This window comes from Acomys minous (assembly GCF_964271855.1).
Source record: "Acomys minous genome assembly, chromosome: 5".
Classification (NCBI taxonomy): Eukaryota; Metazoa; Chordata; class Mammalia; order Rodentia; family Muridae; genus Acomys; species Acomys minous.
Window position 1 is genome coordinate 103,735,214 of NC_140494.1, and position 7,601 is coordinate 103,742,814.

Sequence of the window (7,601 nt, forward strand, 5' to 3'; positions counted from 1 at the left end):
GACCTTGGCCACGACCATAAAGGTGGGAAGTGGTCCGCTTGGGACCTAGATGGGGCAAGGTTGTTTCATGGCAATGATGGAGCTGGCAGACAAGGGCTCTGAGCGAAAGGGAGGCTTTGTAGGGAGAAGAGAAGCGACAGTGAAAATGAAGTCAGAGAATTTAAGAGGAAGGACAGTTTTGTTTAGAATGCCTGCCCCCAGCATCCCCAAAGCCCAGACCTGAGCTATCCTCAAACCTCAGCATGAACATTGCACCTTCTGTGGAATCTTGATGACCTCCAAATGGAGTTTTTCTTCTCCCTGTGGGCTTTTCCCACACATGCAACACTTTTTTTTTTTTTGTCTTGTGCATAGCTGGCTTGATCTGGGGATCCGCAAGGAAGAAGCCAGATCTAGAAAGGTTTAACTAAAGAGTGAAGACGCACCCGGAAAGTGGGTGATGCCGTCGCATGTGCTAGGGTTCCAGCCTGAATGAAAAGGAGAAAGTCAGAGCTGCAGACAGGGCTCAGCATTGCTGTCTGCGCAGAGGACCCAGATAATCATGGGAGGAAGACTGATGGAGCAGATCTGACGACAGGACGGGACAGGTCAAGGGCGCCTATTAGAGCTCACAGTAGGGTTCAGGAGACACCAGGTGACAGAAGGAACTCTCCAGAAAGCAGATGCCTACCATCTGAAGTCCAGGTTGCAATTGGGGGCCAAATCGAACAGCCATATTCTCAGAATACTGAGAAATAAAGAAAAAGAATGTAGTCATGGCGGGAAGGGTCTGGAGCCCCTGAGGTGGACTGGCTGTGAGACATGTTGGATTGCACCATGTGTGGCTTTGCTAGCAGCAGCAGCCTGGACAGAATGATGTATTTGTCTAACAGTATCTTTCACTTCAGACATTCTGTTTTCATTTTTATAAATTGTGTTTTTCTTAATATCTCCACTTCTCCCCTCATGCTCACATTTCCCTCTGCATTCCAAGCATGTGGAGCGTATTTACAATCATTGCTTCAGTATCGGTCGCCTGCCAATGCTGTCCACTTTCTCTCTTTTGTTCTTTTCCTGTTGGCTGATGTTTTTCTTGTGGCAATGAGTAATACTTTTCTGCTTCTTTGCATAACAATTCATTTTTATTAGGTGACATATGTTGTAAATTTTATATTGTCAAGCTCTGGATTTTTGTTATATTCTTTTAAAGAGTGATGGTGTTTTTTTTATTTGCAAGGTGTTTTTTTTTTCATGTAATAAAGTTTATTTTTTTAATAAAAGAGTGCTAGACTTCTGGCTCAAGATTATTTGGACGCTTTGATTGGTTGTTGTTACTTTTGTTTCAAGATAAGAACTTCCTAGGTAGCTCAGGCTAGCCTCCAATTCATGATCTTCCTCCTCCACCTCCAGAGTGTTGGGTTACAGGAATGTGCCACTATGCTTTCTTATTTTTTTTAAGACTTACTTTTCCTAGGGGGGTGTTATGCAGCTATGGGTGGCTTGGAACTCACTTTGTAGACCAAGCTAACCTTGATCTCACAGAAATCCTCCTGCCTCTGCCTCCTGAGTGCTGGGGTTAAGGAAGTGCACTGTCCCGGCGGCTTAAGACTTGCTTATGAACTCTTCTATTTATTTTATTATCTCCTCCAGTATGCACCTATCTATATTCAGCAATGTGCTGTTGCTACTGCTGTTGTTTTAATTGTATGTCTATAAGTTTTTTGCCTATATGTAAATCTGTGCACAAGAAAAGGGTGTCCGATCCCCTGGGACTGGAGTAACAGAGTTTTGAGCTGCCATGTGGGTGCTGGGAATCAAACCTCGGTCCTCTGGAAAAGCACCCAGTGCTCTTAACCATTAGGTCATCTTTCCAGCCCTTAGCAAGCTTTCAAGGCTTCCACAGATTTTGAGAACTCTGTATGTGAGTCTCTTCTAATATTCTTCCAAGCAAGCCTGGCCTCCCAAATAGCCACTGCCTCACCAGCTCCACCACCGGACTCCCTCTAGGGTCCCAGCTTCCGTGCTATGTCCAGCAACTTCCTCCAGGAAGCAAACTCTACGGACACATCACTCAGTCCCTTTCTCTTGGGGACTACCATCTAAAAGAAGTTGTTTGCTGCATTTAGCCTTGAATTGTTGTTTTCTCAAGGTGAGCACTTTCAACTGTAAGTTAATCCATGGGCAGAGGGTGGCCTCCCACTCAATGCAGATAAACAAGTAAACAGTAGCAACAAGCAAGATAAATAAGCGTGCTGTATGCTAAGAGATGAAAATCTGAGAAGAGGTGGGACTCTGAGAATGGGCGGGATTCTCGGGGGGCCGGGTGATTCTGAGAAGGGGCGGGGCTCTGAGGAGGGGCGGAACTCTGCGAGGGGATGTGGTTCTGAGGAGGAGCGGGATTCTAAGAAGGGGCGGGATTCTAGGAAGGAGAGGGACTCTTGAGAAAGGGTGAGGCTGAGAAAGGGTGGGATTCTGAGAGGGGGCAGGAGCTGAGAAGGGATGGGATCGTGAGAAAAGATGGGGTTCTGAGGCAGGATCTGAGAGGGGATGGGATTCTGAGAAGTGGAATTTTTTGAGAAGGGACAGAATTCTAAGAAGGGGTGGGACTCTGAAATGGGGGCGGGATTCTGAAAAAGGGGCGGGATTCTGAGTGCTGTGCTTAAAAACCAGTGAGGCCAGGGCAGAGGACACCACTGAATTGAGTGGCCTGGAAGGCCAAAGTCACCACTGATGTGACTGACATCCAGAGAGCTTCAGAGGCTCAGCAGCCGGGTCGACTGTGTACTCTGAGGCCTGAGATGTCTACTCTAGATCCAAGAGGGGCTACCAAGCTAGCAGGTGATAGAAAGATGGGTACGAACATAGAGGGAGGAACCTCTATAAAGGGTGTTGTCTCCGTTAGTGATGCCCAAGTGTCCCCAGAGATCACCTTAAGCAGCAACCATGGTGGAGCCTCCCTTGACCTCCGCAGAGGCATCAGGATCTGGAGAAGACAGCTACGTGTTAGCCAGGCCTTATTTAAACAGATGTGTCACCACCCAGGGACATCATTCCAGGAGCTCCAAGAAGCTGTATCCGCAACTGTCCCCAGGGGCCTGTGGCTTGCCTATCCTCAACCCCTTCCCACTCCTGCCGGTGACCTAGATTTGCTGCTGTTGGGTAGCTCACCTTGGTTCTCCGCAGCTGACACCCCATCTATCTTCTCTGACTCTACCTTGCCCCTTTAGGCCATGAGGGGTTGTGTTTCCCAAGCTCATTTTCGGGCCCCAGCCATTCTTTCTCCTCACACTTGGTCTACAGAAAGAGAGAGTCCAAAAGCCCTAGCCCTCAGAAAGTCCTGCCAGAGAGCTGGCCTCAATCCATATTGCTTTTTGCCCTCTGTGGTTCCATGCTAATGGCTCTCCAACTGGACCAATCACTCTTTCCGTTGCCCCTCTCTGTCCTCTGGTCTCAGCAGCTCCTCCTGCTCTCTCCTCACGGGCAATTAATTAGCTTAGGAGAGCTGAGATGAAACTCAGGCTGGCCCTGGGAGGGCCCTCTCTCTTTCCCCCTGGGGGAGGCCCAGCACAAAGTCCCTTCCGCCCTCAGACATCCTCATTCCCTCCCCGACCCTTTACAGGCTTCCTGCTTTCCCCACCCTGTCCCAGCCCAGCAGAAGGGACCCTGGTCCTTCAGGAGACTAATGGATCAAATCCCCATGTCAGCCCTCCTGTCCCCTGCCTGTGTTGGGTTGGTCAGAGCAGTGGCCAGGTGATCCATCGCTGTGTTTTTTTCTTCTTCTTCTGCTGCTGCTGCTGCTGCAGTAAAATATGGACAGTGAGAACCATGGGAGAAATGAGGCATGAAAATTAATCTGCTTTACAGTCCTCATGAATATTTAAAAGCTGATGAATATGTAACTACATTTCTTTTCTCCTCCATTAGTGTCTGCTTTTGAGTTACTCTGTAGTTCTCTTTCGTTCCTTTGGGGGCTGGTTGGCTAGACTGATTTTTAAATTGGTTTTACAGGTGTTTGTGGCTCCTGGGTCCCCTCTACCCTCAATCCTGCTGACAGAGCTGTCCCTTTAAAATTCTCCAGCAAGGCCAGGCAGAGGGAGACAAGAGGGAGGAGGGGAGGGGGGTGACCCTCCTGCCCCTACAATAAGAGACTCAGAGCAAAGGGGAGATGTCTGAACAAAGAAATGAAATAGTGTTCACAACATACATGCTAGAGAGAGTTAGCTGGGCATTGCTGTGTGCATCTGCATCCCAACTACAGAGGAGGGAAGTGCATGAGGATGGATTGAACCCAGGAATTCCAGGCCAGCAAAAATGCTGCTGTCTCAAAAAGAATAAGAGGAAAAGGAGAAAGAGGAAGAGGAGGAGGAGGAGGAAAGGAAGGGGTTCCTTCTTGACTCTTCCCTGAGCCTTGGTTTCCCCTTGAAGTTAATAACAAGCTCAATACCCAGCAAGCGAGGCATCAGGGAATTTTTGAAAAGCCAAAAACTTAGAGAGCGAAATGCTACCTTCCTGCTGGACCCAGTGGTGGCATCCCTGTAATCTCAGAAGGCTGAGGCAGGAGGATCACATGTTTGAAGCCAGTCTGGGTTGCACAATGAGTTTCAGGCAAGCCTGGGCAACATAGACCCCCATTGCAAAATAAAAATTAAAAACAGAAGATCTGGGAATGTAGCTCAATGTAGCACTTGCCAGAAAGGGGCGGGGGAGGGAAAGAGGGAGAAAGGGATGGAGGGAGAGAGAGAGAGAGAGAGAGAGAGAGAGAGAGAGAGAGAGAGAGAGGGAGGGAGGGAGAGAGGGGGAGCCTCCCTTTGGAACAGCTGCTCTTTATCTGGGCTTATGTGTCCCTTTAGATCACATTGTTTGGATCAACCCCTGAGCAGATCCACCACGGATTGGATCAAGCCTCTATCAGGAGGACACGTAATGGCCTTGCTCTCGATTAGGTTGGTCTCTGATTGGGTAAGCAACAGATTAGATTAGTCAATGATGGATCACCGCAGAGGACATCAGCCACTGATCGAATCAACTGCTATTTAGATTGGATTGGCTTTTGGTGAGATCAACCACTGAGCAGATTAGCCACCAGTTGGGTCACGCCTTAATTGAATGATCCTCTGATTGGCTCATCGTCTGATGAGGTTTTCTGGTGTATCTTCTATCCAAGGACAAAAGGTCTCAGTCAATTGGAACCTCCTCTTCTCCCCACCTCTGTGAATACTGAGAACCGTGTGCTTTTTTCTAAGCTAGTTCCACAAAAATCTCCCCTGCCACCCTTGAGTTTTAGGCAAGCTTGAGGTGTAACACAGTGGGACCATACTTTAAATGATGATGATGATGATGATGATGACGATGACGACGACCACAACGACAACAATAGGGACTATCAACGTCCCCCATGTAGAAAAGGTGGTTGCTGCCCATCTTGATGATTTGAGTCCTATCTTCAAGGCCCACATGCTGGAAGGTGTGAACCAGCTCTCTCAAGTTGTCCTTGGTCTTTCACACGCGTGCCATGGCACACCCACATCCACATTCACACACAAAATAGATACATGAAGTAACAAAGAAATAAAAATATTAAAACGTCAGAGAAGGAAGAACTTCAGGCACATTGAGTCTGGGGGTAAGAAGGAAAATATTTTATCCCCAGAATCCAGGTGGAAGACCTAAGAAAGGTCAAGAGTATAAGCCGGACAGAAGAACTGCCAGCCCTGGGCTGAGGAAGGAAGGAGCCAAGGAGAGAGGGCAGATGCCACAGTGTGGGGGTTGGGGAAAGTAATGTCCCCAGAGGGACCAGTGTGGTCTGTGTGGGAACATTCAGGACATGAGGATGATGGTTAGGCTAAAGAGCTTAAAGAGTCAGGACCTGGGGACCTTTCAGGACCTGAACTGAGGTGATAGCAAGAGAAGAGGATCCAGGAACCTCATATGTCCAAGGAGAAATCCCAAGCTGTCTGCCCATCTCTTACCTCCCCGAGTGCTAAGATTATGGCCTTTCAAGTGCATGGTGGGGTTCTGACCTTGGGTCATGGTTGCACTGCAGCCACTTTACCAACTGAGCCAGCGCCTCAGTCCATAGAGCTACTTTGAAAAGCACAAACACCATTTGTGTATTTAGGAACAGTGGCCATTGTGACAAGTGGTAAGCAAAGATTAGCTCATATGTGTGACACCCCAGCTTCCCCTCAGACCCATTTTCAGAGGTCTTCTGGCCCAGCCACTCCCTTCTTCCATTCACAGGGCCTTGGGATGGACAGGTGTGCCCAAGCAGATTCATGTCCTTTGGTGTCAGCCACTCATCCACCATGATAGATTTCCCAGGCAGCGCCATCCTCTTCAGCCCCTGGTATCCTGGTTCAGCTCCCTAGCTGCCTCCATGCCAGGAACAAGCACACATCTTGTCAGACAAGCCTGCACCTCGGGGAACAGACTGTAAGGGAGGGAACACCCTCCTGAGTGATGTGCAGGCCCTGCTTTCTCCTCAGAGATGCCACTGTGTTTCCTGTCATCAGTGCTGTGGCAGCCACTGGGAGCTGAGTGGCTCCAGACCAGGCTAAACAGGGCCAGGCCTTACAGAACAGACCCCTGGACCAGGAAAACTGGAGGAGCTAGGGACCCCACGGTCCAGATAGACTCCTTGTCCTGCCTCTCTCTGCCCTCAGAGCTCACCATTTTGAGGCTCTCTCTGTGTAGCAGATACCCCAACCCTGACACCTTAGTTGGGTCCTTGATTTCCGGCCCCACCTCATGCAACTTCCTATGCCATTCTGTTTCCAGGGGCCGGCTGACTGAGTTGGCGCTCGAGTTTCAGATGTGGCACAAGCAGCAACCTGGGTATGAAGTGGCACTTAGAAATGCATAGGGGCAATTAGATGGGCTCTTTTCCTGAGGGTAGATATCAAGACACTTGCCACACCCATCACCACCCCCCACCCGTCACCTGCACTCTCTCTCTCTCTCTCTCTCTCTCTCTCTCTCTCTCTCTCTCTCTCTCTCTCAAACAAAACAAAAACACACACAAAAAAAAAACCAAACACACACACAAAAAACAAAAACAAAGAAAAAAACCCCTTCCAAATATTCCTCAGGTGAGGTGAACTTTCTTGCCCCTTGTCTCGACAGGCCACAGCGACCAGGGACTCCATACCACCAGTGAATGAAGCTTCTCCCCTTCGAGGGTCTTTCCCACAGGAAAATGGCCAAGTGCCTCCATCTACACTACAGAGTTCTGCCTTCCCGCCTATCTGTCTCCAGACAGTGACAGCTTTGAGAGGTAGGTAGGGAAAGGTAGCATTGGATCGGGCACCCGACTCCCGCACCTCTTCATCTGGTGCCTTGTGAAACCAGAGGCTGTGGGAGAACATTTCAGGTGTTAGGAGTCCCTGGCGGTGCTGGCTCTCTGAAGGAGCAGGCACAGTCTGAGCTGCTCAACTGTTTGTCCTTCCAGGAGTCTTGGCCTTAAAAGGAGAGAGACAGGTTCTGCCTTCTCTCTTGCCTCTCAAAAGGGAAACAGAGTCAAGCCCCTCCCTCTAAAGGCACCAGCAGCCTACACCATAAGCCCTGCCTGCCTAGGCCCCCAGGGGAGACCTCTAAGGGTCACACTATAACTGGTGAGTGAGGAT

General features: G+C 49.3%; 1 long non-coding RNA gene across 1 annotated transcript; it reads left to right on the forward strand.

The window, feature by feature from the left end:
• Positions 1-2,660: 2,660 nt before the first annotated feature.
• LOC311598524 lies at positions 2,661-7,245 on the forward strand. The gene is made up of 3 exons (XR_014779555.1): positions 2,661-2,817; positions 6,757-6,813; positions 7,102-7,245. It is a non-coding gene; the product is annotated as an uncharacterized lncRNA (long non-coding RNA).
• The last annotated feature ends 356 nt before the right edge of the window (positions 7,246-7,601 follow it).